At 32.2% G+C, this 27,659-nt stretch overlaps 3 long non-coding RNA genes across 3 annotated transcripts; all 3 read left to right on the top strand.

Annotated features, from left to right (window-relative positions):
• The first annotated feature begins 3,235 nt into the window (after positions 1–3,235).
• LOC148787586 (uncharacterized) lies at positions 3,236–7,789 on the top strand. Its single transcript, XR_016066339.1, has 4 exons — positions 3,236–3,438; positions 3,742–3,938; positions 4,655–4,782; positions 7,548–7,789. It is a non-coding gene; the product is annotated as an uncharacterized LOC148787586 (long non-coding RNA).
• Positions 7,790–11,705: 3,916 nt separating this feature from the next.
• Positions 11,706–16,262, top strand: LOC148787585 (uncharacterized). Its single transcript, XR_016066338.1, has 4 exons — positions 11,706–11,910; positions 12,214–12,410; positions 13,127–13,254; positions 16,021–16,262. It is a non-coding gene; the product is annotated as an uncharacterized LOC148787585 (long non-coding RNA).
• Positions 16,263–20,221: 3,959 nt separating this feature from the next.
• On the top strand, positions 20,222–24,778 carry LOC148787584 (uncharacterized). The gene is made up of 4 exons (XR_016066336.1): positions 20,222–20,426; positions 20,730–20,926; positions 21,643–21,770; positions 24,537–24,778. It is a non-coding gene; the product is annotated as an uncharacterized LOC148787584 (long non-coding RNA).
• Positions 24,779–27,659: the final 2,881 nt, after the last annotated feature.

Here is a 27,659-nt window from a genome sequence, read left to right as displayed (position 1 = left end):
TTGAGCCGTTTACATGAGACTTCAACGTTAAAGTCCTTTAAAGACGCGTCCACACCACACCTGAATATGAGATCCCTTAATTCAATTTGATAGAAAAGAATTAAGGAGAAAAAGAATACACCTTGGAGAGGGGCGCTGGACGGTTGTTCTAGGGTAGGAAAATTATTTTTGTGTTGTGAGGTTTCATTAGTTATTTCAAGTAACTAATATACATATACATATATATATATATATATACCTTGAATGGATTGATAATTTGTACAAAAGTATTAAATGTACGACAATCAAAAAATTTTACAAAAGCAAATTGGATAAAACCTAATATAATGAATAATTTAAGAATAAATTAGCAAAAACAGTGAGGATTATCTCCCCTTTAGGCATCAACTCCGAACTACCTTGCATTCTTCACATTTTAAACTAGCCTCAAAATTCATAACCCGTTACTTCCAAGTTAGAATGTTGATAATGTGAAGGTTTCATAGAAAATCAAATACATTTTGGATTTGAAGTATACAAAGAAAAATGCAATGTTAGATAGGGACAAAGATTACGTCTTTGGTTAGAAAAATGGTAGAGAGGAAGAGACAGATACATTAGGTTGTCATGTGCTACTAGATAGTGTCCAAAAGCACATTCTTTTTAGCGGTTAATGTGAAAAAATTGAGTGTGTTTAAATCTCCTACTTCAATCTTTAAATTGACGAGATGATGTTATTTAGGCAAGCACATAATTGAGAAACCAAATACAAACTCTAGAACCATCAATCATAATAGACGTGTATAGATAGATTGCATGCTATACGTTATGCATTTTGCTCTTTACATATCTTGAAATGATATTGATATTGTTTGATTATATGCAGGTTAATGCTAGTGAACATGACCCGTCATTACTAGGGATTTCCAAGGTAATTCACGTCTTTAACTCAATTTCCCATAGATGGCGCCAATTGATGCATGCGATTTCAGCACCAGCCCAAGTCTTAGGGTCTTGATATCGAGATTGGACAAACGGAGCGAAAACTTTTAAGAAAGAGAACTTGCAAAATAAAATGTTAGCACTCTAGCGCCCAAATTAGTGTTGAATCTGAAGAACAATAGTTCAAAGTGATAAAAAAATGTTAATGAAATGAAACGTAATACTGGAAAAGATAAATAAATCGCATTTTGTCAATGCCATAGAATGATAGAAGAGTGATAACCAATGTTCTGTCTCTTGAAGGTATCCCCCCTCACCAGGGAACCGATCGTGCTCCATATTCTTGCAGTGAATGGGTAGGATTAGTTGAGATAAGATATGATCAAGTTCTATTTTTAGGGATTGTACTGTTGGAGCCATTATTTAGGTGAGGGAGAGAGTCCAAGACAGAGAATGACTCCTAGACCGCAAGGAGTCTGCTGTGTGTTAGAGTCCGAGTTCTTGGGGGATGTCTTCCTGCCACGCACATTCCATGTCAACAGGGGGGGCCTTACGTGGAGAGCTAATATGTCTGCCACGCAGGCTTCAAGGACCACCATGTATATGAGGATTGGGCCAGCTACAAGTGTTTGGACCGAGCGTGTTTGGCCATGTGACCTGGGTTTCTTTCCTCGTCATGGGCATACCAAGGTGAGGCGTTTGGGCTTCTTATTTTGTTTTTTTGCCTAATTATGCTGGGCCATACCCATCATTCATTAACAAGTATTATAGGGTTAAGATAACTAATAACAAATATATTTTGCTATAGTGGATATTAAATATAATAGTAAAATTTATATACAATATAATAAACATCTATTTTCAAAAAAAAATATCAAAACGTAATTCATTGTAGTTAAGTTTATTTTCAGATAATATAAACCAAAATACCATATTTTTAATATCATCTAAAACTAAACTATGACATATTGACTAACAATTTTTATATATGGTGAATTTTGAAATAAATGCATTTTGTTGTAGTGGATATTGAAATCAAAGGGATTATATTAAATAGTTATTTATAAAAAAAATATCAAAAATTGAATTATTCATTAAGCTCGTTGTTTTGAGATAATATAAACTAACATACCATATTTTAATATCATCTAAACCTAAAATATAAGAGATTGACATAATTCTAATATATAGTGGATAAACGTATTTTTGTTTTAGTGGATATTGAAATTATAGCGATAAAATTTCACACGCATTATATTAAAAAAAATATATCAAAACATACTAATTGTTGGTTAAGCTTGTTTTCAGATAAAAGAAAGCAAAATACCATACTTTAATATCATCCAAAATTAAAATATGGTATATTGACTAACAATTATAATATGTGGTGAAAATTTTGAAATATAAGCATTTTGTCGCAGTGGATGTTGAAATTAAAATGGTAAAAATTTATAAGAATTATATTAAATATTTATATACAAAAAAGTTCATCAGAATGTACTTAATTATTGATTAAGTTTAACGTTGGATAATATAAACTAAAATATCATGTTTTAATGTCATCTAAAATTAAAATATGAGATTTTTAATTATATATTGCAGTAAGAAATGAATGCTAACTATTTATTGAAAATAAAATTTAGTTAGTATTAGTTATAGTAGCACACGTAGCAAATAGTTCACATGTTCTTTGTATTTATTCAAAATATTATTTTATTCTTAACCCAAATATTCACTTTACCATCATTTTGAGGATTTTGTAATTTAGATTTCATAATTTTATGATTTTAATATATTAATTTATATTTTATAATATATCATTCGACTACTATAATTCACACGATTGTTAGATATGATCGGTTAAAACTTTTAATCTATAGATAATAAAATGAATCATTGAAACTATCCACTTAAGCGTCACGCATCCGTAAATGTGGTCAACCTAAATGAGTTTTATTATGCCAAATAGAATATAATGTATTTTTTAGATTAAAATAAAAAATTATTAAATTTCATCCAAAAGAGATATTATCTAACGGCTTTTGGATAAAGAATTAAAAATATTGAATTTATCAAAAAGAATCTGTTCTATATTATCTAACAAGTTTTTTAAGATACACAATAAAAAATATTAATATTTGTACAAAAAATTCTAATTAATATCATTTTCTTTATTGTTTCTTTAAGTGCATAAAAATATGTATATTCAATATCTAGTTTTTCAATTGGACAACAATTTAAATTTCCAAGCAAGAAGGTTAATTTTGTTATTTTAGATCAAAAAAGAAAAAACATTGTTACCGTTAAGGATTTCTTACGGTTGGCCACTTCATATTAAAGGCACTCCTCACCTTCTCAAGGCAGCCGCTCCTCTCCTCCCCCAACAGCCACTCTCTACTCTAACCGCGGCATCAGTCGTCTTTTTAGGCAGCCACCTCCGCCGTCCGCCGTTCTCGTCCTGCGACCGCCAACCTCGTGTGCCGGCCACCATTTGGCTTCCGTCTCTTATTTCTTCAGGTAATTCTTGAAATTCATCAACTCAAAATCAAACGAGTTCATTTAATTTCTTAAATCAATGGTTTATGAAATATTAATTTGAATAATTTTTTAAGATCACCGACTTAGATTACACGATTTTTTGTATATTCTCGATTTTTTTCTTGGAAGGTTTAGGCCAATTGTTCCAAGGGTTCTTTTATAATTACTTCAAGAAGCATGAGTTCACAAAAGTATTCCATTGTATCACAAATTTGTGCAATCCGGCTTTACTCAAGATTCATGAGGATAATTTTAACCAAAGAATTGTTGCCATTTTTCCAGGAATTGCAAGAGTCAAAAAAAGACAGTGTTGCACTTTCAATGTGCAGTGGAGCAGCAGTGACAAAACCTGGTTCGAAGCTGTTGTGCGAGACAAGGGTTGAGGGAGTTGCAAACAAAGATGCCGGTGTAGACATTGATGAGGAGAACAACCAAGATGGCTCCCCGAATTGGAGATTTTGGAGGGCTCTTCCCTTTTGGTATGGTTGTTTTTTCATATGATTATAATCTGTTGGTGCTTCTATGCTTTTGGTCACTAGAATGGATAAAATGCTTTTGTTGTCTATATATTCTGCTTTTGACCTTCTATAAGTTATGGCATGAAGAGAAACGGAGGAAAAAGAAACTCAACACTCTTGATTTTTGTAGACTTCCTTCCATGTTTCTTTGCTCTCCATCTCGAGGGATATTTAGATTTTATTCTTCTGTCCTTTTGCTGAGCGTCTCTGTAAAGTTGGGGTTTCATAATTGTTTATCGTAGTTTTGAGATACAATATTTGAACAGGGTTTAGGATCTTTGTGTGATGTGTTGGTCGATTGTCCTCAATTATTTTTGTTTGTACCAGCTTGTTTAATTTTACGGAGGAACACAGTTGTTTCGGGGGGGTTCTCATTTCTTTGTTCTCAAATGCTCTTGCATTTGGACACCCGATATTGTACGACAGTCAACAATTATGTTCAGAGTTTGACCCCAAAAAACTGCTGCAATTGAACTTTCCACCGTCACCTTTTGATCAAATTTCAGCTGGTAGAAATTAGTAGATTTTTCTGTAAATTTTCACCAAAAATGCATGTATATCTCGATTCTTCAAATACGAAAAATAATTTTATCTAGTCTTTCTTTTGTCTTTTTGATTTTGATTTGGTGGTCTTTCCCTTCTTGTAATGGGATTTAATCACATTTGTATGCTTTCAGTGGATTCCCATTTGGTGGTTGATAGTTGAAACCAAATTTGAGATTGCAACTGTGGCCTTAATCAGACTGCAATTTTGATTTCGTAGTTCTCTCTTAATCAGACTATTGGCCTTGAATTGGTAAGAGAGGTTAGTGATGTTTTCTCCTTTGCTACAACTTTGGTTTGGAAAAGTTTTGGCTTTGATCGGGAAGAGCAGTAAGTTACTACTTTGTCTTAACTACTATTATCTTTTTCCAGTCAATTTCTCCTATCTCTATCGTAATGCATATATGTTATTCACTGAAATTTAAGTGCCAGCTATAAACTCTCTGCTACTCCAATTTGATCTCATCTTAAAATTTCTCGTTTTCTTCTATGTCTTGGTTTATTCGTAGTTCTCTCTTAATGCAAAGTACACGGAGAAAGGGCTGATTGAATTGTGATGTCATATTATTTATTAGCAATTATTTTATTTGCAAGCTTATTGTTAGCAATATTGTCATTGTCTATATCTTACTAGTGCCATTAAACTTGTGAATTGTCTAGCATGTTTCAAGTCCCAAAAAGCATCAGTTAGATATGAGGAGCCATCGTTAGAAAATTCCGAAAGTATGTATTATGCAATCAAACATGTAGCATGCATATATTTGATTCTACAACTGCAACGCATTAGTTAGTATTATAGGTTATGTGTACTCGTTTATTAAAGGTTGAAGGCGCTACAGTTTGAATTTGGTTTTGCAAATTCTGTGTTACCGGAAAACGTCATATTGTTAAAAACTGTGTGGGAATCAAAAGGGTTGAATAGGATTTAAAACACTCAATTGTGGGACACATTTTGGCCGCTAAAAGTATGCTTTTTGATGATATTTTAGAACCTAATGTTAACTTATGTATCTTCATATTCCTCTCTTCAAATTTCTAACCAAAAAGAGACCAATGTCCTTATCAGTTCTTTCTTGCCGACTTTTCTCCTATATTTTGAAATCAATGAGGCTGAAACCATTGAATTTATGCTTTGTAAACTTCAAATCCAAATTTTGTGCGCTGATTTCTTTTTAAAACTCACGTGACCATCATTTTCACTCGGAAAGAATAGGATTGTGAATGTTTGGGGCAGTTGAAATGTGAATGGTGCAAGTATAGAGTTGAGACCTAAATTGGAGAACAAATCTCCCTCTTTTTTGTAAATTTGTTCTTGGTTAATTCGTTGTGTTGGGTTTTCTTCATGAGCTTGTTTTGAAATCTTTTGTTGTTATACATTTAAAATTATTGTATGAATTTACAGAAATCATGTTGGTTCATGTTAACATCTTATGTTTGCAGGTGTACCACAGAAAAATATCGAAAAATCTATATTATCCAACCATGAGTTATTTTATTTTGTGGACTTTGGAAAATTAAATACTATGCGAAAGTGTAGAGCGGTTGTCTAGATGCCAATCAATTTTTCTTAAGAAGATTTCATGAATTTTGTGAATATACGTAATCTCAAACGTTTGATAAATGTTTTTTAACGAACAAATTAATACTAGATATGAGAATTTTTTTAGTTTTATTGAGTAATTAACCATAGTATATTTCCAAAAAAATTGTTTTCTTTTTTATTCTTTTACTAAGATTTGTTTTCTCTTGTCAAGTGCTTTTTATAAACTCATGTTTTCAAAATCAGTATGGAATGCACCAATTTCTCTAAGATAAATTTACAAAGTTTGAATATTTTGGTCAGTTTTAACAAGTATATAGATGTATTTCATTTACCTGTTTGTGGATAAGTGCCTAAAAACGTCACATGTTTTTATTTTCAAAGAAAATCATTAATTGATTTTTATTGTCATTTAAAGAAGTTTTTGTAATCTTGGGAACACTTTGAAGTTTGAAGTGCATTCGATTTATTACTTTGAACAAATTGATAATTTTTTCTTTAGACTTCCAAAAAAGTGTATAATTAGCTCTGTTGTGATAAATAAGTGAATTGATAATACTTAAAGAAACACATGCATTAACTATATTGCTACTTGCCAAAATGTGGTAAACAAATCTTTTAACATGATAGGTGTACAAGTAATTTAAAAATAAACAATGAGATGGCATCTAGACAACCGTTTTACCGTGTAGTGTATGATATTTAATTTTTTAAGTTCAAAAATAAATTAATTTTTGGTTGCGTAGTAGTGATTTTTCGACAAATTTTTCTATGATACACCTACAAAGTTCGGATGTCGATATGGACAAATATGGTATTTCTGTACAATTTGTACAAAAGTCTTAAATGTATGACAATCAAAAGGTTTTGAAAAAGCAAATTGGATAAAACCTAACATAATGAATAATTTGAGAATAAATTAACAAAAATGGTGGAGGATTAGCTCCCGTTTAGGCATCAACTCCGAACTACCTTGCATTCTTCACATTTTAAACTGGCCTCAGAATTCGTAATCCCATTATTTCCAAGTTAGAATGTTGAGAATGTGAAGGTTTCATAGAAATCACACACACTTTTGGATTTGAAGTATACAAAGAAAAAATGCAATGGTTTCACCCTTTCTTGAATTCTAAAATATGGAAAAAATCGGTGGAGAATAACTAGATAGGGACAAAGGTTGCGCCTTTGGTTAGAAAAATGGTAGAGAGGAAGCGATAGATACATTAGGTTATCGTGTGGTTCTAAATAGTGTCAAAAAGCACATTCTTTTTAGCGGTCAATGCGAAACAATTGAGTGTTTGGATCTCCTACTTCAACCTTTAAAATCCCGCACAGTTTTTAACGAGATGATGTTATTTTGGCAAGCACATTATTGAAAAACCAAATACAAACTCTAGAGCCATCAATCGTAATAGACGTGTATAGATACATTGCAATTTGCTCTTTACATACTATTAAATGACACTGACATTGTTGATTACGTGCAGGGTAATGCAAGTGAAGATGATTCCAAATGATACAGTCGTCAACTTGCTTCACAATAACACAGTGGCTTTCATGACACACACAAGAGCCTTGCGGTTTCTTTTCCGGAACATCGACATCCATTACTTTGTTTGTAGTACTTTTGGTCTTCAGTGGAAAAGGCCTTTGTTTAGGCTTTTATGTATTAAAATTACCTATTGAATTTCCTTCAGTTTTTAATGCGACGCAACACCAGTTACACTTATTACTACTTCTATTCTCTACTACATGTCCTAATCATAGTCTTGTGATATACAATACTTAAATAGAACTATTTTTATGCATTCCAAAAGAGCACTCAGCTTCCAGTATAACTCCACTTCATTAATCATAGCAATGCTCTTAGTTCTCAACTTGTATCAAAAGTTTCATTATTCTTTTCCTCTCTAATTTGTTTTTCAAATATTCTCATAAACAACACTGGTAATTTAGCTATTAAAAACCAGAATCTAGAGGTCTCAAATTACGAAGCTCTTCAATACATTCAATTAGAGGGTGCATATATACTCTTAAGGAGAGAAATCTAAAATGGATTGAGTTGCCGCAATGTAAATTGTATAATTCCTTAGAATGCTTTCAGATATGTTGCATCATCGTTGCTGATACCAGTCACATCTGCTACAGCTCCAATCTAAAAGCAATGAAAATGCGAGTGAATCGACCCGAGAATGCGCAAGTGGAAGCGGTAAATAAAATTACGTAAATTAAAAGCCGAACATAATAATACCATGATTCCAAGTGGTGTACCCTTGGAGTTGCGGGGCGATCGATATAGTTAATTACAACAACAATAAAATTAAACGGTGCTTATGGTAAAATTAAAAACGAGAAGTGCGAGAAACGTAAATCAAGAATTGCCTTTGATTGATTTACTTTGAACCTCCTTCATTTGAGCCGTTTACGTGAGACTTCAACGTTAAAGTCCTTTAAAGACGCGTCCACACCACACCTGAATATGAGATCCCTTAATTCAATTTGATAGAAAAGAATTAAGGAGAAAAAGAATACACCTTGGGAGGGGCGCTGGACGGTTGTTCTAGGGTAGGAAAATTATTTTTGTGTTGTGAGGTTTCATTAGTTATTTCAAGTAACTAATATACATATACATATATATATATATATATACCTTGAATGGATTGATAATTTGTACAAAAGTATTAAATGTACGACAATCAAAAAATTTTACAAAAGCAAATTGGATAAAACCTAATATAATGAATAATTTAAGAATAAATTAGCAAAAACAGTGAGGATTATCTCCCCTTTAGGCATCAACTCCGAACTACCTTGCATTCTTCACATTTTCGACTAGCCTCAAAATTCATAACCCGTTACTTCCAAGTTAGAATGTTGATAATGTGAAGGTTTCATAGAAAATCAAATACATTTTGGATTTGAAGTATACAAAGAAAAATGCATTGTTAGATAGGGACAAAGATTACGTCTTTGGTTAGAAAAATGGTAGAGAGGAAGAGATAGATACATTAGGTTGTCATGTGCTACTAGATAGTGTCCAAAAGCACATTCTTTTTAGCGGTTAATGTGAAAAAATTGAGTGTGTTTAAATCTCCTACTTCAATCTTTAAATTGACGAGATGATGTTATTTAGGCAAGCACATAATTGAGAAACCAAATACAAACTCTAGAACCATCAGTCATAATAGACGTGTATAGATAGATTGCATGCTATACGTTATGCATTTTGCTCTTTACATATCTTGAAATGATATTGATATTGTTTGATTATATGCAGGTTAATGCTAGTGAACATGACCCGTCATTACTAGGGATTTCCAAGGTAATTCACGTCTTTAACTCAATTTCCCATAGATGGCGCCGATTGATGCATGCGATTTCAGCACCAGCCCAAGTCTTAGGGTCTTGATATCGAGATTGGACAAACGGAGCGAAAACTTTTAAGAAAGAGAACTTGCAAAATAAAATGTTAGCACTCTAGCGCCCAAATTAGTATTGAATCTGAAAAACAATAGTTCAAAGTGATAAAAAAATGTTAATGAAATGAAACGTAATACTGGAAAAGATAAATAAATCGCATTTTGTCAATGACATAGAATGATAGAAGAGTGATAACCAATGTTCTGTCTCTTGAAGGTATCCCCCCTCACCAGGGAACCGATCGTGCTCCATATTCTTGCAGTGAATGGGTAGGATTAGTTGAGATAAGATATGATCATGTTCTATTTTTAGGGATTGTACTGTTGGAGCCATTATTTAGGTGAGGGAGAGAGTCCAAGACAGAGAATGACTCCTAGACCGCAAGGAGTCTGCTGTGTGTTAGAGTCCGAGTTCTTGGGGGAGGTCTTCCTGCCACGCACATTCCATGTCAACAGGGGGGGCCTTACGTGGAGAGCTAATATGTCTGCCACGCAGGCTTCAAGGACCACCATGTATATGAGGATTGGGCCAGCTACAAGTGTTTGGACCGAGCGTGTTTGGCCATGTGACCTGGGTTTCTTTCCTCGTCATGGGCATACCAAGGTGAGGCGTTTGGGCTTCTTATTTTGTTTTTTTGCCTAATTATGCTGGGCCATACCCATCATTCATTAACAAGTATTATAGGGTTAAGATAACTAATAACAACTATATTTTGCTATAGTGGATACTAAATATAATAGTAAAATTTATATACAATATATTAAACATCTATTTTCAAAAAAAAATATCAAAACGTAATACATTGTAGTTAAGTTTATTTTCAGATAATATAAACCAAAATACCATATTTTTAATATCATCTAAAACTAAACTATGACATATTGACTAACAATTTTTATATATGGTGAATTTTGAAATAAATGCATTTTGTTGTAGTGGATATTGAAATCAAAGGGATTATATTAAATAGTTATTTATAAAAAAAAACATCAAAAACTGAATTATTCATTAAGCCCGTTGTTTTGAGATAATATAAACTAACATACCATATTTTAATATCATCTAAACCTAAAATATAAGAGATTGACATAATTCTAATATATAGCGGATAAACGTATTTTTGTTTTAGTGGATATTGAAATTATAGCGATAAAATTTCACACGCATTATATTAAAAAAATATATCAAAACATACTAATTGTTGGTTAAGCTTGTTTTCAGATAAAAGAAAGCAAAATACCATACTTTAATATCATCCAAAATTAAAATATGGTATATTGACTAACAATTATAATATGTGGTGAAAATTTTGAAATATAAGCATTTTGTCGCAGTGGATGTTGAAATTAAAATGGTAAAAATTTATAAGAATTATATTAAATATTTATATACAAAAAAGTTCATCAGAATGTACTTAATTATTGATTAAGTTTAACATTGGATAATATAAACTAAAATATCATGTTTTAATATCATCTAAAATTAAAATATGAGATTTTTAATTATATATTGCAGTAAGAAATGAATGCTAACTATTTATTGAAAATAAAATTTAGTTAGTATTAGTTATAGTAGCACACGTAGCAAATAGTTCACATGTTCTTTGTATTTATTCAAAACATTATTTTATTCTTAACCCAAATATTCACTTTACCATCATTTTGAGGATTTTGTAATTTAGATTTCATAATTTTATGATTTTAATATATTAATTTATATTTTATAATATATCATTCGACTATTATAATTCACACGATTGTTAGATATGATCGGTTAAAACTTTTAATCTATAGATAATAAAATGAATCATTGAAACTATCCACTTAAGCGTCACGCATCCGTAAATGTGGTCAACCTAAATGAGTTTTATTATGCCAAATAGAATATAATGTATTTTTTAGATTAAAATAAAAAATTATTAAATTTCATCCAAAAGAGATATTATCTAACGGCTTTTGGATAAAGAATTAAAAATATTGAATTTATCAAAAAGAATCTGTTCTATATTATCTAACAAGTTTTTTAAGATACACAATAAAAAATATTAATATTTGTACAAAAAATTCTAATTAATATCATTTTCTTTATTGTTTCTTTAAGTGCATAAAAATATGTATATTCAATATCTAGTTTTTCAATTGGACAACAATTTAAATTTCCAAGCAAGAAGGTTAATTTTGTTATTTTAGATCAAAAAAGAAAAAACATTGTTACCGTTAAGGATTTCTTACGGTTGGCCACTTCATATTAAAGGCACTCCTCACCTTCTCAAGGCAGCCGCTCCTCTCCTCCCCCAACAGCCACTCTCTACTCTAACCGCGGCATCAGTCGTCTTTTTAGGCAGCCACCTCCGCCGTCCGCCGTTCTCGTCCTGCGACCGCCAACCTCGTGTGCCGGCCACCATTTGGCTTCCGTCTCTTATTTCTTCAGGTAATTCTTGAAATTCATCAACTCAAAATCAAACGAGTTCATTTAATTTCTTAAATCAATGGTTTATGAAATATTAATTTGAATAATTTTTTAAGATCACCGACTTAGATTACACGATTTTTTGTATATTCTCGATTTTTTTCTTGGAAGGTTTAGGCCAATTGTTCCAAGGGTTCTTTTATAATTACTTCAAGAAGCATGAGTTCACAAAAGTATTCCATTGTATCACAAATTTGTGCAATCCGGCTTTACTCAAGATTCATGAGGATAATTTTAACCAAAGAATTGTTGCCATTTTTCCAGGAATTGCAAGAGTCAAAAAAAGACAGTGTTGCACTTTCAATGTGGAGTGGAGCAGCAGTGACAAAACCTGGTTCGAAGCTGTTGTGCGAGACAAGGGTTGAGGGAGTTGCAAACAAAGATGCCGGTGTAGACATTGATGAGGAGAACAGCCAAGATGGCTCCCCGAATTGGAGATTTTGGAGGGCTCTTCCCTTTGGGTATGGTTGTTTTTTCATATGATTATAATCTGTTGGTGCTTCTATGCTTTTGGTCACTAGAATGGATAAAATGCTTTTGTTGTCTATATATTCTGCTTTTGACCTTCTATAAGTTATGGCATGAAGAGAAACGGAGGAAAAAGAAACTCAACACTCTTGATTTTTGTAGACTTCCTTCCATGTTTCTTTGCTCTCCATCTCGAGGGATATTTAGATTTTATTCTTCTGTCCTTTTGCTGAGCGTCTCTGTAAAGTTGGGGCTTCATAATTGTTTATGGTAGTTTTGAGATACAATATTTGAACAGGGTTTAGGATCTTTGTGTGATGTGTTGGTCGATTGTCCTCAATTATTTTTGTTTGTACCAGCTTGTTTAATTTTACGGAGGAACACAGTTGTTTCGGGGGGGTTCTCATTTCTTTGTTCTCAAATGCTCTTGCATTTGGACACCCGATATTGTACGACAGTCAACAATTATGTTCAGAGTTTGACCCCAAAAAACTGCTGCAATTGAACTTTCGACCGTCACCTTTTGATCAAATTTCAGCTGGTAGAAATTAGTAGATTTTTCTGTAAATTTTCACCAAAAATGCATGTATATCTCGACTCTTCAAATATGAAAAATAATTTTATCTAGTCTTTCTTTTGTCTTTTTGATTTTGATTTGGTGGTCTTTCCCTTCTTGTAATGGGATTTAATCACATTTGTATGCTTTCAGTGGATTCCCATTTGGTGGTTGATAGTTGAAACCAAATTTGAGACTGCAACTGTGGCCTTAATCAGACTGCAATTTTGATTTCGTAGTTCTCTCTTAATCAGACTATTGGCCTTGAATTGGTAAGAGAGGTTAGTGATGTTTTCTCCTTTGCTACAACTTTGGTTTGGAAAAGTTTTGGCTTTGATCGGGAAGAGCAGTAAGTTACTACTTTGTCTTAACTACTATTATCTTTTTCCAGTCAATTTCTCCTATCTCTATCGTAATGCATATATGTTATTCACTGAAATTTAAGTGCCAGCTATAAACTCTCTGCTACTCCAATTTGATCTCATCTTAAAATTTCTCATTTTCTTCTATGTCTTGGTTTATTCGTAGTTCTCTCTTAATGCAAAGTACAAGGAGAAAGGGCTGATTGAATTGTGATGTCATATTATTTATTAGCAATTATTTTATTTGCAAGCTTATTGTTAGCAATATTGTCATTGTCTATATCTTACTAGTGCCATTAAACTTGTGAATTGTCTAGCATGTTTCAAGTCCCAAAAAGCATCAGTTAGATATGAGGAGCCATCGTTAGAAAATTCCGAAAGTATGTATTATGCAATCAAACATGTAGCATGCATATATTTGATTCTACAACTGCAACGCATTAGTTAGTATTATAGGTTATGTGTACTCGTTTATTAAAGGTTGAAGGCGCTACAGTTTGAATTTGGTTTTGCAAATTCTGTGTTACCGGAAAACGTCATATTGTTAAAAACTGTGTGGGAATCAAAAGGGTTGAATAGGATTTAAAACACTCAATTGTGGGACACATTTTGGCCGCTAAAAGTATGCTTTTTGATGATATTTTAGAACCTAATGTTAACTTATGTATCTTCATATTCCTCTCTTCAAATTTCTAACCAAAAAGAGACCAATGTCCTTATCAGTTCTTTCTTGCCGACTTTTCTCCCATATTTTGAAATCAAGGAGGCTGAAACCATTGAATTTATGCTTTGTAAACTTCAAATCCAAATTTTGTGCGCTGATTTCTTTGAAAAACTCACGTGACCATCATTTTCACTCGGAAAGAATAGGATTGTGAATGTTTGGGGCAGTTGAAATGTGAATGGTGCAAGTATAGAGTTGAGACCTAAATTGGAGAACAAATCTCCCTCTTTTTTGTAAATTTGTTCTTGGTTAATTCGTTGTGTTGGGTTTTCTTCATGAGCTTGTTTTGAAATCTTTTGTTGTTATACATTTAAAATTATTGTATGAATTTAAAGAAATCATGTTGGTTCATGTTAACATCTTATGTTTGCAGGTGTACCACAGAAAAATATCGAAAAATCTATATTATCCAACCATGAGTTATTTTATTTTGTGGACTTTGGAAAATTAAATACTATGCGAAAGTGTAGAGCGGTTGTCTAGATGCCAATCAATTTTTCTTAAGAAGATTTCATGAATTTTGTGAATATACGTAATCTCAAACGTTTGATAAATGTTTTTTAACGAACAAATTAATACTAGATATGAGAATTTTTTTAGTTTTATTGAGTAATTAACCATAGTATATTTCCAAAAAAATTGTTTTCTTTTTTATTCTTTTACTAAGATTTGTTTTCTCTTGTCAAGTGCTTTTTATAAACTCATGTTTTCAAAATCAGTATGGAATGCACCAATTTCTCTAAGATAAATTTACAAAGTTTGAATATTTTGGTCAGTTTTAACAAGTATATAGATGTATTTCATTTACCTGTTTGTGGATAAGTGCCTAAAAACGTCACATGTTTTTATTTTCAAAGAAAATCATTAATTGATTTTTATTGTCATTTAAAGAAGTTTTTGTAATCTTGGGAACACTTTGAAGTTTGAAGTGCATTCGATTTATTACTTTGAACAAATTGATAATTTTTTCTTTAGACTTCCAAAAAAGTGTATAATTAGCTCTGTTGTGATAAATAAGTGAATTGATAATACTTAAAGAAACACATGCATTAACTATATTGCTACTTGCCAAAATGTGGTAAACAAATCTTTTAACATGATAGGTGTACAAGTAATTTAAAAATAAACAATGAGATGGCATCTAGACAACCGTTTTACCGTGTAGTGTATGATATTTAATTTTTTAAGTTCAAAAATAAATTAATTTTTGGTTGCGTAGTAGTGATTTTTCGACAAATTTTTCTATGATACCACCTACAAAGTTCGGATGTCGATATGGACAAATATGGTATTTCTGTACAATTTGTACAAAAGTCTTAAATGTATGACAATCAAAAGGTTTTGAAAAAGCAAATTGGATAAAACCTAACATAATGAATAATTTGAGAATAAATTAACAAAAATGGTGGAGGATTAGCTCCCGTTTAGGCATCAACTCCGAACTACCTTGCATTCTTCACATTTTAAACTGGCCTCAGAATTCGTAATCCCATTATTTCCAAGTTAGAATGTTGAGAATGTGAAGGTTTCATAGAAATCACACACACTTTTGGATTTGAAGTATACAAAGAAAAAATGCAATGGTTTCACCCTTTCTTGAATTCTAAAATATGAAAAAAATCGGTGGAGAATAACTAGATAGGGACAAAGGTTGCGCCTTTGGTTAGAAAAATGGTAGAGAGGAAGCGATAGATACATTAGGTTATCGTGTGGTTCTAAATAGTGTCAAAAAGCACATTCTTTTTAGCGGTCAATGCGAAACAATTGAGTGTTTGGATCTCCTACTTCAACCTTTAAAATCCCGCACAGTTTTTAACGAGATGATGTTATTTTGGCAAGCACATTATTGAAAAACCAAATACAAACTCTAGAGCCATCAATCGTAATAGACGTGTATAGATACATTGCAATTTGCTCTTTACATACTTTTAAATGACACTGACATTGTTGATTACGTGCAGGGTAATGCAAGTGAAGATGATTCCAAATGATACAGTCGTCAACTTGCTTCACAATAACACAGTGGCTTTCATGACACACACAAGAGCCTTGCGGTTTCTTTTCCGGAACATCGACATCCATTACTTTGTTTGTAGTACTTTTGGTCTTCAGTGGAAAAGGCCTTTGTTTAGGCTTTTATGTATTAAAATTACCTATTGCAATTCCTTCAGTTTTTAATACGACGCAACACCAGTTACACTTATTACTACTTCTATTCTCTACTACATGTCCTAATCATAGTCTTGTGATATACAATACTTAAATAGAACTATTTTTATGCATTCCAAAAGAGCACTCGGCTTCCAGTATAACTCCACTTCATTAATCATAGCAATGCTCTTAGTTCTCAACTTGTATCAAAAGTTTCATTATTCTTTTCCTCTCTAATTTGTTTTTCAAATATTCTCATAAACAACACTGGTAATTTAGCTATTAAAAACCAGAATTTAGAGGTCTCAAATTACGAAGCTCTTCAATACATTCAATTAGAGGGTGCATATATACTCTTAAGGAGAGAAATCTAAAATGGATTGAGTTGCCGCAATGTAAATTGTATAATTCCTTAGAATGCTTTCAGATATGTTGCATCATCGTTGCTGATACCAGTCACATCTGCTACAGCTCCAATCTAAAAGCAATGAAAATGCGAGTGAATCGACCCGAGAATGCGCAAGTGGAAGCGGTAAATAAAATTACGTAAATTAAAAGCCGAACATAATAATACCATGATTCCAAGTGGTGCACCCTTGGAGTTGCGGGGCGATCGATATAGTTAATTACAACAACAATAAAATTAAACGGTGCTTATGGTAAAATTAAAAACGAGAAGTGCAAGAAACGTAAATCAAGGATTGCCTTTGATTGATTTACTTTGAACCTCCTTCATTTGAGCCGTTTACGTGAGACTTCAACGTTAAAGTCCTTTAAAGACGCGTCCACACCACATCTGAATATGAGATCCCTTAATTCAATTTGATAGAAAAGAATTAAGGAGAAAAAGAATACACCTTGAGAGGGGCGCTGGACGGTTGTTCTAGGGTAGGAAAATTATTTTTGTGTTGTGTGGTTTCATTAGTTATTTCAAGTAACTAATATACATATACATATATATATATACCTTGAATGGATTGATAATTTGTACAAAAGTATTAAATGTACGACAATCAAAAAATTTTACAAAAGAAAATTGGATAAAACCTAATATAATGAATAATTTAAGAATAAATTAGCAAAAACAGTGGAGGATTATCTCCCCTTTAGGCATCAACTCCGAACTACCTTGCATTCTTCACATTTTAAACTAGCCTCAAAATTCATAACCCGTTACTTCCAAGTTAGAATGTTGATAATGTGAAGGTTTCATAGAAAATCACATACATTTTGGATTTGAAGTATACAAAGAAAAATGCAATGATTTCACCCTTTCTTGAATTTTAAAATATAGGGGAAATCGGTGGAGAATAACTAGATAGGGACAAAGATTGCGTCTTTGGTTAGAAAAATGGTAGAGAGGAAGAGACATATACATTAGGTTGTCATGTGCTACTAGATAGTGTCCAAAAGCACATTCTTTTTAGCGGTCAATGTGAAAAAATTGAGTGTTTAAATCTCCTACTTCAATCTTTAAATTGACGAGATGATGTTATTTAGGCAAGCACATAATTGAGAATCCAAATACAAACTCTAGAACCATCAATCATAACAGACGTGTATAGATAGATTGCATGCTATACGTTATGCATTTTGCTCTTTACATATCTTGAAATGATATTGATATTGTTTGATTATATGCAGGTTAATGCTAGTGAACATGACCCGTCATTACTAGGAATTTCCATGGTAATTCACGTCTTTAACTCAATTTCCCATAGATGGCGCCAATTGATGCATGCGATTTCAGCACCAGCCCAAGTCTTAGGGTCTTGATATCGAGATTGGACAAACGGAGCAAAAACTTTTAAGAAAGAGAACTTGCAAAATAAAATGTTAGCACTCTAGCGCCCAAATTAGTATTGAATCTGAAGAACAATAGTTCAAAGTGATAAAAAAATGTTAATGAAATAAACGTAATGCTGGAAAAGATAAATAAATCGCATTTTGTCAATGCCAAAGAATGATAGAAGAGTGATAACCAATGTTCTGTCTCTTGAAGGTATCCCCCCTCACCAGGGAACCGATCGTGCTCCATATTCTTGCAGTGAATGGGTAGGATTAGTTGAGATAAGATATGATCAAGTTCTATTTTTAGGGATTATACTGTTGGAGCCATTATTTAGGTGAGGGAGAGAGTCCAAGACAGAGAATGACTCCTAGACTGCAAGGAGTCTGCTGTGTGTTAGAGTCCGAGTTCTTGGGGGAGGTCTTCCTGCCACGCACATTCCATGTCAACAGGAGGGGCCTTACGTGGAGGGCCAATATGAATGCCACACAGGCTTCAAGGACCACCATGTATATGAGGATTGGGCCAGCTACAAGTGTTTGGACCGAGCGTGTTTGGCCATGTGACCTGGGTTTCTTTCCTCGTCATGGGCATACCAAGGTGAGGCGTCTGGGCTTCTTATTTTGTTTTTTTGCCTAATTATGCTGGGCCATACCCATCATTCATTAATAAGTATTATAGGGTTAAGATAACTAATAACAAATATATTTTGTTATAGTGGATATTAAATATAATAGTAAAATTTATATACAATATATTAAACATCTATTTTAAAAAAAAATTATCAAAACGTAATACATTGTAGTTAAGTTTATTTTCAGATAATATAAACCAAAATACCATATTTTTAATATCATCTAAAACTAAACTATGACATATTGACTAACAATTTTTATATATGGTGAATTTTGAAATAAATGCATTTTGTTGTAGTGGATATTGAAATCAAAGGGATTATATTAAATAGTTATTTATAAAAAAAAACATCAAAAACTGAATTATTCATTAAGCCCGTTGTTTTGAGATAATATAAACTAACATACCATATTTTAATATCATCTAAACCTAAAATATAAGAGATTGACATAATTCTAATATATAGCGGATAAACGTATTTTTGTTTTAGTGGATATTGAAATTATAGCGATAAAATTTCACACGCATTATATTAAAAAAATATATCAAAACATACTAATTGTTGGTTAAGCTTGTTTTCAGATAAAAGAAAGCAAAATACCATACTTTAATATCATCCAAAATTAAAATATGGTATATTGACTAACAATTATAATATGTGGTGAAAATTTTGAAATATAAGCATTTTGTCGCAGTGGATGTTGAAATTAAAATGGTAAAAATTTATAAGAATTATATTAAATATTTATATACAAAAAAGTTCATCAGAATGTACTTAATTATTGATTAAGTTTAACATTGGATAATATAAACTAAAATATCATGTTTTAATATCATCTAAAATTAAAATATGAGATTTTTAATTATATATTGCAGTAAGAAATGAATGCTAACTATTTATTGAAAATAAAATTTAGTTAGTATTAGTTATAGTAGCACACGTAGCAAATAGTTCACATGTTCTTTGTATTTATTCAAAACATTATTTTATTCTTAACCCAAATATTCACTTTACCATCATTTTGAGGATTTTGTAATTTAGATTTCATAATTTTATGATTTTAATATATTAATTTATATTTTATAATATATCATTCGACTATTATAATTCACACGATTGTTAGATATGATCGGTTAAAACTTTTAATCTATAGATAATAAAATGAATCATTGAAACTATCCACTTAAGCGTCACGCATCCGTAAATGTGGTCAACCTAAATGAGTTTTATTATGCCAAATAGAATATAATGTATTTTTTAGATTAAAATAAAAAATTATTAAATTTCATCCAAAAGAGATATTATCTAACGGCTTTTGGATAAAGAATTAAAAATATTGAATTTATCAAAAAGAATCTGTTCTATATTATCTAACAAGTTTTTTAAGATACACAATAAAAAATATTAATATTTGTACAAAAAATTCTAATTAATATCATTTTCTTTATTGTTTCTTTAAGTGCATAAAAATATGTATATTCAATATCTAGTTTTTCAATTGGACAACAATTTAAATTTCCAAGCAAGAAGGTTAATTTTGTTATTTTAGATCAAAAAAGAAAAAACATTGTTACCGTTAAGGATTTCTTACGGTTGGCCACTTCATATTAAAGGCACTCCTCACCTTCTCAAGGCAGCCGCTCCTCTCCTCCCCCAACAGCCACTCTCTACTCTAACCGCGGCATCAGTCGTCTTTTTAGGCAGCCACCTCCGCCGTCCGCCGTTCTCGTCCTGCGACCGCCAACCTCGTGTGCCGGCCACCATTTGGCTTCCGTCTCTTATTTCTTCAGGTAATTCTTGAAATTCATCAACTCAAAATCAAACGAGTTCATTTAATTTCTTAAATCAATGGTTTATGAAATATTAATTTGAATAATTTTTTAAGATCACCGACTTAGATTACACGATTTTTTGTATATTCTCGATTTTTTTCTTGGAAGGTTTAGGCCAATTGTTCCAAGGGTTCTTTTATAATTACTTCAAGAAGCATGAGTTCACAAAAGTATTCCATTGTATCACAAATTTGTGCAATCCGGCTTTACTCAAGATTCATGAGGATAATTTTAACCAAAGAATTGTTGCCATTTTTCCAGGAATTGCAAGAGTCAAAAAAAGACAGTGTTGCACTTTCAATGTGGAGTGGAGCAGCAGTGACAAAACCTGGTTCGAAGCTGTTGTGCGAGACAAGGGTTGAGGGAGTTGCAAACAAAGATGCCGGTGTAGACATTGATGAGGAGAACAGCCAAGATGGCTCCCCGAATTGGAGATTTTGGAGGGCTCTTCCCTTTGGGTATGGTTGTTTTTTCATATGATTATAATCTGTTGGTGCTTCTATGCTTTTGGTCACTAGAATGGATAAAATGCTTTTGTTGTCTATATATTCTGCTTTTGACCTTCTATAAGTTATGGCATGAAGAGAAACGGAGGAAAAAGAAACTCAACACTCTTGATTTTTGTAGACTTCCTTCCATGTTTCTTTGCTCTCCATCTCGAGGGATATTTAGATTTTATTCTTCTGTCCTTTTGCTGAGCGTCTCTGTAAAGTTGGGGCTTCATAATTGTTTATGGTAGTTTTGAGATACAATATTTGAACAGGGTTTAGGATCTTTGTGTGATGTGTTGGTCGATTGTCCTCAATTATTTTTGTTTGTACCAGCTTGTTTAATTTTACGGAGGAACACAGTTGTTTCGGGGGGGTTCTCATTTCTTTGTTCTCAAATGCTCTTGCATTTGGACACCCGATATTGTACGACAGTCAACAATTATGTTCAGAGTTTGACCCCAAAAAACTGCTGCAATTGAACTTTCGACCGTCACCTTTTGATCAAATTTCAGCTGGTAGAAATTAGTAGATTTTTCTGTAAATTTTCACCAAAAATGCATGTATATCTCGACTCTTCAAATATGAAAAATAATTTTATCTAGTCTTTCTTTTGTCTTTTTGATTTTGATTTGGTGGTCTTTCCCTTCTTGTAATGGGATTTAATCACATTTGTATGCTTTCAGTGGATTCCCATTTGGTGGTTGATAGTTGAAACCAAATTTGAGACTGCAACTGTGGCCTTAATCAGACTGCAATTTTGATTTCGTAGTTCTCTCTTAATCAGACTATTGGCCTTGAATTGGTAAGAGAGGTTAGTGATGTTTTCTCCTTTGCTACAACTTTGGTTTGGAAAAGTTTTGGCTTTGATCGGGAAGAGCAGTAAGTTACTACTTTGTCTTAACTACTATTATCTTTTTCCAGTCAATTTCTCCTATCTCTATCGTAATGCATATATGTTATTCACTGAAATTTAAGTGCCAGCTATAAACTCTCTGCTACTCCAATTTGATCTCATCTTAAAATTTCTCATTTTCTTCTATGTCTTGGTTTATTCGTAGTTCTCTCTTAATGCAAAGTACAAGGAGAAAGGGCTGATTGAATTGTGATGTCATATTATTTATTAGCAATTATTTTATTTGCAAGCTTATTGTTAGCAATATTGTCATTGTCTATATCTTACTAGTGCCATTAAACTTGTGAATTGTCTAGCATGTTTCAAGTCCCAAAAAGCATCAGTTAGATATGAGGAGCCATCGTTAGAAAATTCCGAAAGTATGTATTATGCAATCAAACATGTAGCATGCATATATTTGATTCTACAACTGCAACGCATTAGTTAGTATTATAGGTTATGTGTACTCGTTTATTAAAGGTTGAAGGCGCTACAGTTTGAATTTGGTTTTGCAAATTCTGTGTTACCGGAAAACGTCATATTGTTAAAAACTGTGTGGGAATCAAAAGGGTTGAATAGGATTTAAAACACTCAATTGTGGGACACATTTTGGCCGCTAAAAGTATGCTTTTTGATGATATTTTAGAACCTAATGTTAACTTATGTATCTTCATATTCCTCTCTTCAAATTTCTAACCAAAAAGAGACCAATGTCCTTATCAGTTCTTTCTTGCCGACTTTTCTCCCATATTTTGAAATCAAGGAGGCTGAAACCATTGAATTTATGCTTTGTAAACTTCAAATCCAAATTTTGTGCGCTGATTTCTTTGAAAAACTCACGTGACCATCATTTTCACTCGGAAAGAATAGGATTGTGAATGTTTGGGGCAGTTGAAATGTGAATGGTGCAAGTATAGAGTTGAGACCTAAATTGGAGAACAAATCTCCCTCTTTTTTGTAAATTTGTTCTTGGTTAATTCGTTGTGTTGGGTTTTCTTCATGAGCTTGTTTTGAAATCTTTTGTTGTTATACATTTAAAATTATTGTATGAATTTAAAGAAATCATGTTGGTTCATGTTAACATCTTATGTTTGCAGGTGTACCACAGAAAAATATCGAAAAATCTATATTATCCAACCATGAGTTATTTTATTTTGTGGACTTTGGAAAATTAAATACTATGCGAAAGTGTAGAGCGGTTGTCTAGATGCCAATCAATTTTTCTTAAGAAGATTTCATGAATTTTGTGAATATACGTAATCTCAAACGTTTGATAAATGTTTTTTAACGAACAAATTAATACTAGATATGAGAATTTTTTTAGTTTTATTGAGTAATTAACCATAGTATATTTCCAAAAAAATTGTTTTCTTTTTTATTCTTTTACTAAGATTTGTTTTCTCTTGTCAAGTGCTTTTTATAAACTCATGTTTTCAAAATCAGTATGGAATGCACCAATTTCTCTAAGATAAATTTACAAAGTTTGAATATTTTGGTCAGTTTTAACAAGTATATAGATGTATTTCATTTACCTGTTTGTGGATAAGTGCCTAAAAACGTCACATGTTTTTATTTTCAAAGAAAATCATTAATTGATTTTTATTGTCATTTAAAGAAGTTTTTGTAATCTTGGGAACACTTTGAAGTTTGAAGTGCATTCGATTTATTACTTTGAACAAATTGATAATTTTTTCTTTAGACTTCCAAAAAAGTGTATAATTAGCTCTGTTGTGATAAATAAGTGAATTGATAATACTTAAAGAAACACATGCATTAACTATATTGCTACTTGCCAAAATGTGGTAAACAAATCTTTTAACATGATAGGTGTACAAGTAATTTAAAAATAAACAATGAGATGGCATCTAGACAACCATTTTACCGTGTAGTGTATGATATTTAATTTTTTAAGTTCAAAAATAAATTAATTTTTGGTTGCGTAGTAGTGATTTTTCGACAAATTTTTCTATGATACCACCTACAAAGTTCGGATGTCGATATGGACAAATATGGTATTTCTGTACAATTTGTACAAAAGTCTTAAATGTATGACAATCAAAAGGTTTTGAAAAAGCAAATTGGATAAAACCTAACATAATGAATAATTTGAGAATAAATTAACAAAAATGGTGGAGGATTAGCTCCCGTTTAGGCATCAACTCCGAACTACCTTGCATTCTTCACATTTTAAACTGGCCTCAGAATTCGTAATCCCATTATTTCCAAGTTAGAATGTTGAGAATGTGAAGGTTTCATAGAAATCACACACACTTTTGGATTTGAAGTATACAAAGAAAAAATGCAATGGTTTCACCCTTTCTTGAATTCTAAAATATGGAAAAAATCGGTGGAGAATAACTAGATAGGGACAAAGGTTGCGCCTTTGGTTAGAAAAATGGTAGAGAGGAAGCGATAGATACATTAGGTTATCGTGTGGTTCTAAATAGTGTCAAAAAGCACATTCTTTTTAGCGGTCAATGCGAAACAATTGAGTGTTTGGATCTCCTACTTCAACCTTTAAAATCCCGCACAGTTTTTAACGAGATGATGTTATTTTGGCAAGCACATTATTGAAAAACCAAATACAAACTCTAGAGCCATCAATCGTAATAGACGTGTATAGATACATTGCAATTTGCTCTTTACATACTTTTAAATGACACTGACATTGTTGATTACGTGCAGGGTAATGCAAGTGAAGATGATTCCAAATGATACAGTCGTCAACTTGCTTCACAATAACACAGTGGCTTTCATGACACACACAAGAGCCTTGCGGTTTCTTTTCCGGAACATCGACATCCATTACTTTGTTTGTAGTACTTTTGGTCTTCAGTGGAAAAGGCCTTTGTTTAGGCTTTTATGTATTAAAATTACCTATTGCAATTCCTTCAGTTTTTAATACGACGCAACACCAGTTACACTTATTACTACTTCTATTCTCTACTACATGTCCTAATCATAGTCTTGTGATATACAATACTTAAATAGAACTATTTTTATGCATTCCAAAAGAGCACTCGGCTTCCAGTATAACTCCACTTCATTAATCATAGCAATGCTCTTAGTTCTCAACTTGTATCAAAAGTTTCATTATTCTTTTCCTCTCTAATTTGTTTTTCAAATATTCTCATAAACAACACTGGTAATTTAGCTATTAAAAACCAGAATTTAGAGGTCTCAAATTACGAAGCTCTTCAATACATTCAATTAGAGGGTGCATATATACTCTTAAGGAGAGAAATCTAAAATGGATTGAGTTGCCGCAATGTAAATTGTATAATTCCTTAGAATGCTTTCAGATATGTTGCATCATCGTTGCTGATACCAGTCACATCTGCTACAGCTCCAATCTAAAAGCAATGAAAATGCGAGTGAATCGACCCGAGAATGCGCAAGTGGAAGCGGTAAATAAAATTACGTAAATTAAAAGCCGAACATAATAATACCATGATTCCAAGTGGTGCACCCTTGGAGTTGCGGGGCGATCGATATAGTTAATTACAACAACAATAAAATTAAACGGTGCTTATGGTAAAATTAAAAACGAGAAGTGCAAGAAACGTAAATCAAGGATTGCCTTTGATTGATTTACTTTGAACCTCCTTCATTTGAGCCGTTTACGTGAGACTTCAACGTTAAAGTCCTTTAAAGACGCGTCCACACCACATCTGAATATGAGATCCCTTAATTCAATTTGATAGAAAAGAATTAAGGAGAAAAAGAATACACCTTGAGAGGGGCGCTGGACGGTTGTTCTAGGGTAGGAAAATTATTTTTGTGTTGTGTGGTTTCATTAGTTATTTCAAGTAACTAATATACATATACATATATATATATACCTTGAATGGATTGATAATTTGTACAAAAGTATTAAATGTACGACAATCAAAAAATTTTACAAAAGAAAATTGGATAAAACCTAATATAATGAATAATTTAAGAATAAATTAGCAAAAACAGTGGAGGATTATCTCCCCTTTAGGCATCAACTCCGAACTACCTTGCATTCTTCACATTTTAAACTAGCCTCAAAATTCATAACCCGTTACTTCCAAGTTAGAATGTTGATAATGTGAAGGTCTCATAGAAAATCAAATACATTTTGGATTTGAAGTATACAAAGAAAAATGCAATGTTAGATAGGGACAAAGATTACGTCTTTGGTTAGAAAAATGGTAGAGAGGAAGAGACAGATACATTAGGTTGTCATGTGCTACTAGATAGTGTCCAAAAGCACATTCTTTTTAGCGGTTAATGTGAAAAAATTGAGTGTGTTTAAATCTCCTACTTCAATCTTTAAATTGACGAGATGATGTTATTTAGGCAAGCACATAATTGAGAAACCAAATACAAACTCTAGAACCATCAATCATAATAGACGTGTATAGATAGATTGCATGCTATACGTTATGCATTTTGCTCTTTACATATCTTGAAATGATATTGATATTGTTTGATTATATGCAGGTTAATGCTAGTGAACATGACCCGTCATTACTAGGGATTTCCAAGGTAATTCACGTCTTTAACTCAATTTCCCATAGATGGCGCCAATTGATGCATGCGATTTCAGCACCAGCCCAAGTCTTAGGGTCTTGATATCGAGATTGGACAAACGGAGCGAAAACTTTTAAGAAAGAGAACTTGCAAAATAAAATGTTAGCATTCTAGCGCCCAAATTAGTATTGAATCTGAAGAACAATAGTTCAAAGTGATAAAAAAATGTTAATGAAATGAAACGTAATACTGGAAAAGATAAATAAATCGCATTTTGTCAATGCCATAGAATGATAGAAGAGTGATAACCAATGTTCTGTCTCTTGAAGGTATCCCCCCTCACCAGGGAACCGATCGTGCTCCATATTCTTGCAGTGAATGGGTAGGATTAGTTGAGATAAGATATGATCAAGTTCTATTTTTAGGGATTGTACTGTTGGAGCCATTATTTAGGTGAGGGAGAGAGTCCAAGACAGAGAATGACTCCTAGACCGCAAGGAGTCTGCTGTGTGTTAGAGTCCGAGTTCTTGGGGGAGGTCTTCCTGCCACGCACATTCCATGTCAACAGGGGGGGCCTTACGTGGAGAGCTAATATGTCTGCCACGCAGGCTTCAAGGACCACCATGTATATGAGGATTGGGCCAGCTACAAGTGTTTGGACCGAGCGTGTTTGGCCATGTGACCTGGGTTTCTTTCCTCGTCATGGGCATACCAAGGTGAGGCGTTTGGGCTTCTTATTTTGTTTTTTTGCCTAATTATGCTGGGCCATACCCATCATTCATTAACAAGTATTATAGGGTTAAGATAACTAATAACAACTATATTTTGCTATAGTGGATACTAAATATAATAGTAAAATTTATATACAATATATTAAACATCTATTTTCAAAAAAAAATATCAAAACGTAATACATTGTAGTTAAGTTTATTTTCAGATAATATAAACCAAAATACCATATTTTTAATATCATCTAAAACTAAACTATGACATATTGACTAACAATTTTTATATATGGTGAATTTTGAAATAAATGCATTTTGTTGTAGTGGATATTGAAATCAAAGGGATTATATTAAATAGTTATTTATAAAAAAAAACATCAAAAACTGAATTATTCATTAAGCCCGTTGTTTTGAGATAATATAAACTAACATACCATATTTTAATATCATCTAAACCTAAAATATAAGAGATTGACATAATTCTAATATATAGCGGATAAACGTATTTTTGTTTTAGTGGATATTGAAATTATAGCGATAAAATTTCACACGCATTATATTAAAAAAATATATCAAAACATAC

Source organism: Sesamum indicum, linkage group LG7 (genome assembly GCF_026168435.1).
Source record: "Sesamum indicum cultivar Baizhima isolate 11 linkage group LG7, ASM2616843v1, whole genome shotgun sequence".
Classification (NCBI taxonomy): Eukaryota; Viridiplantae; Streptophyta; class Magnoliopsida; order Lamiales; family Pedaliaceae; genus Sesamum; species Sesamum indicum.
Note: the sequence above shows the minus strand (reverse complement) of the source record. Positions and strands in the feature narration are given on the sequence as shown.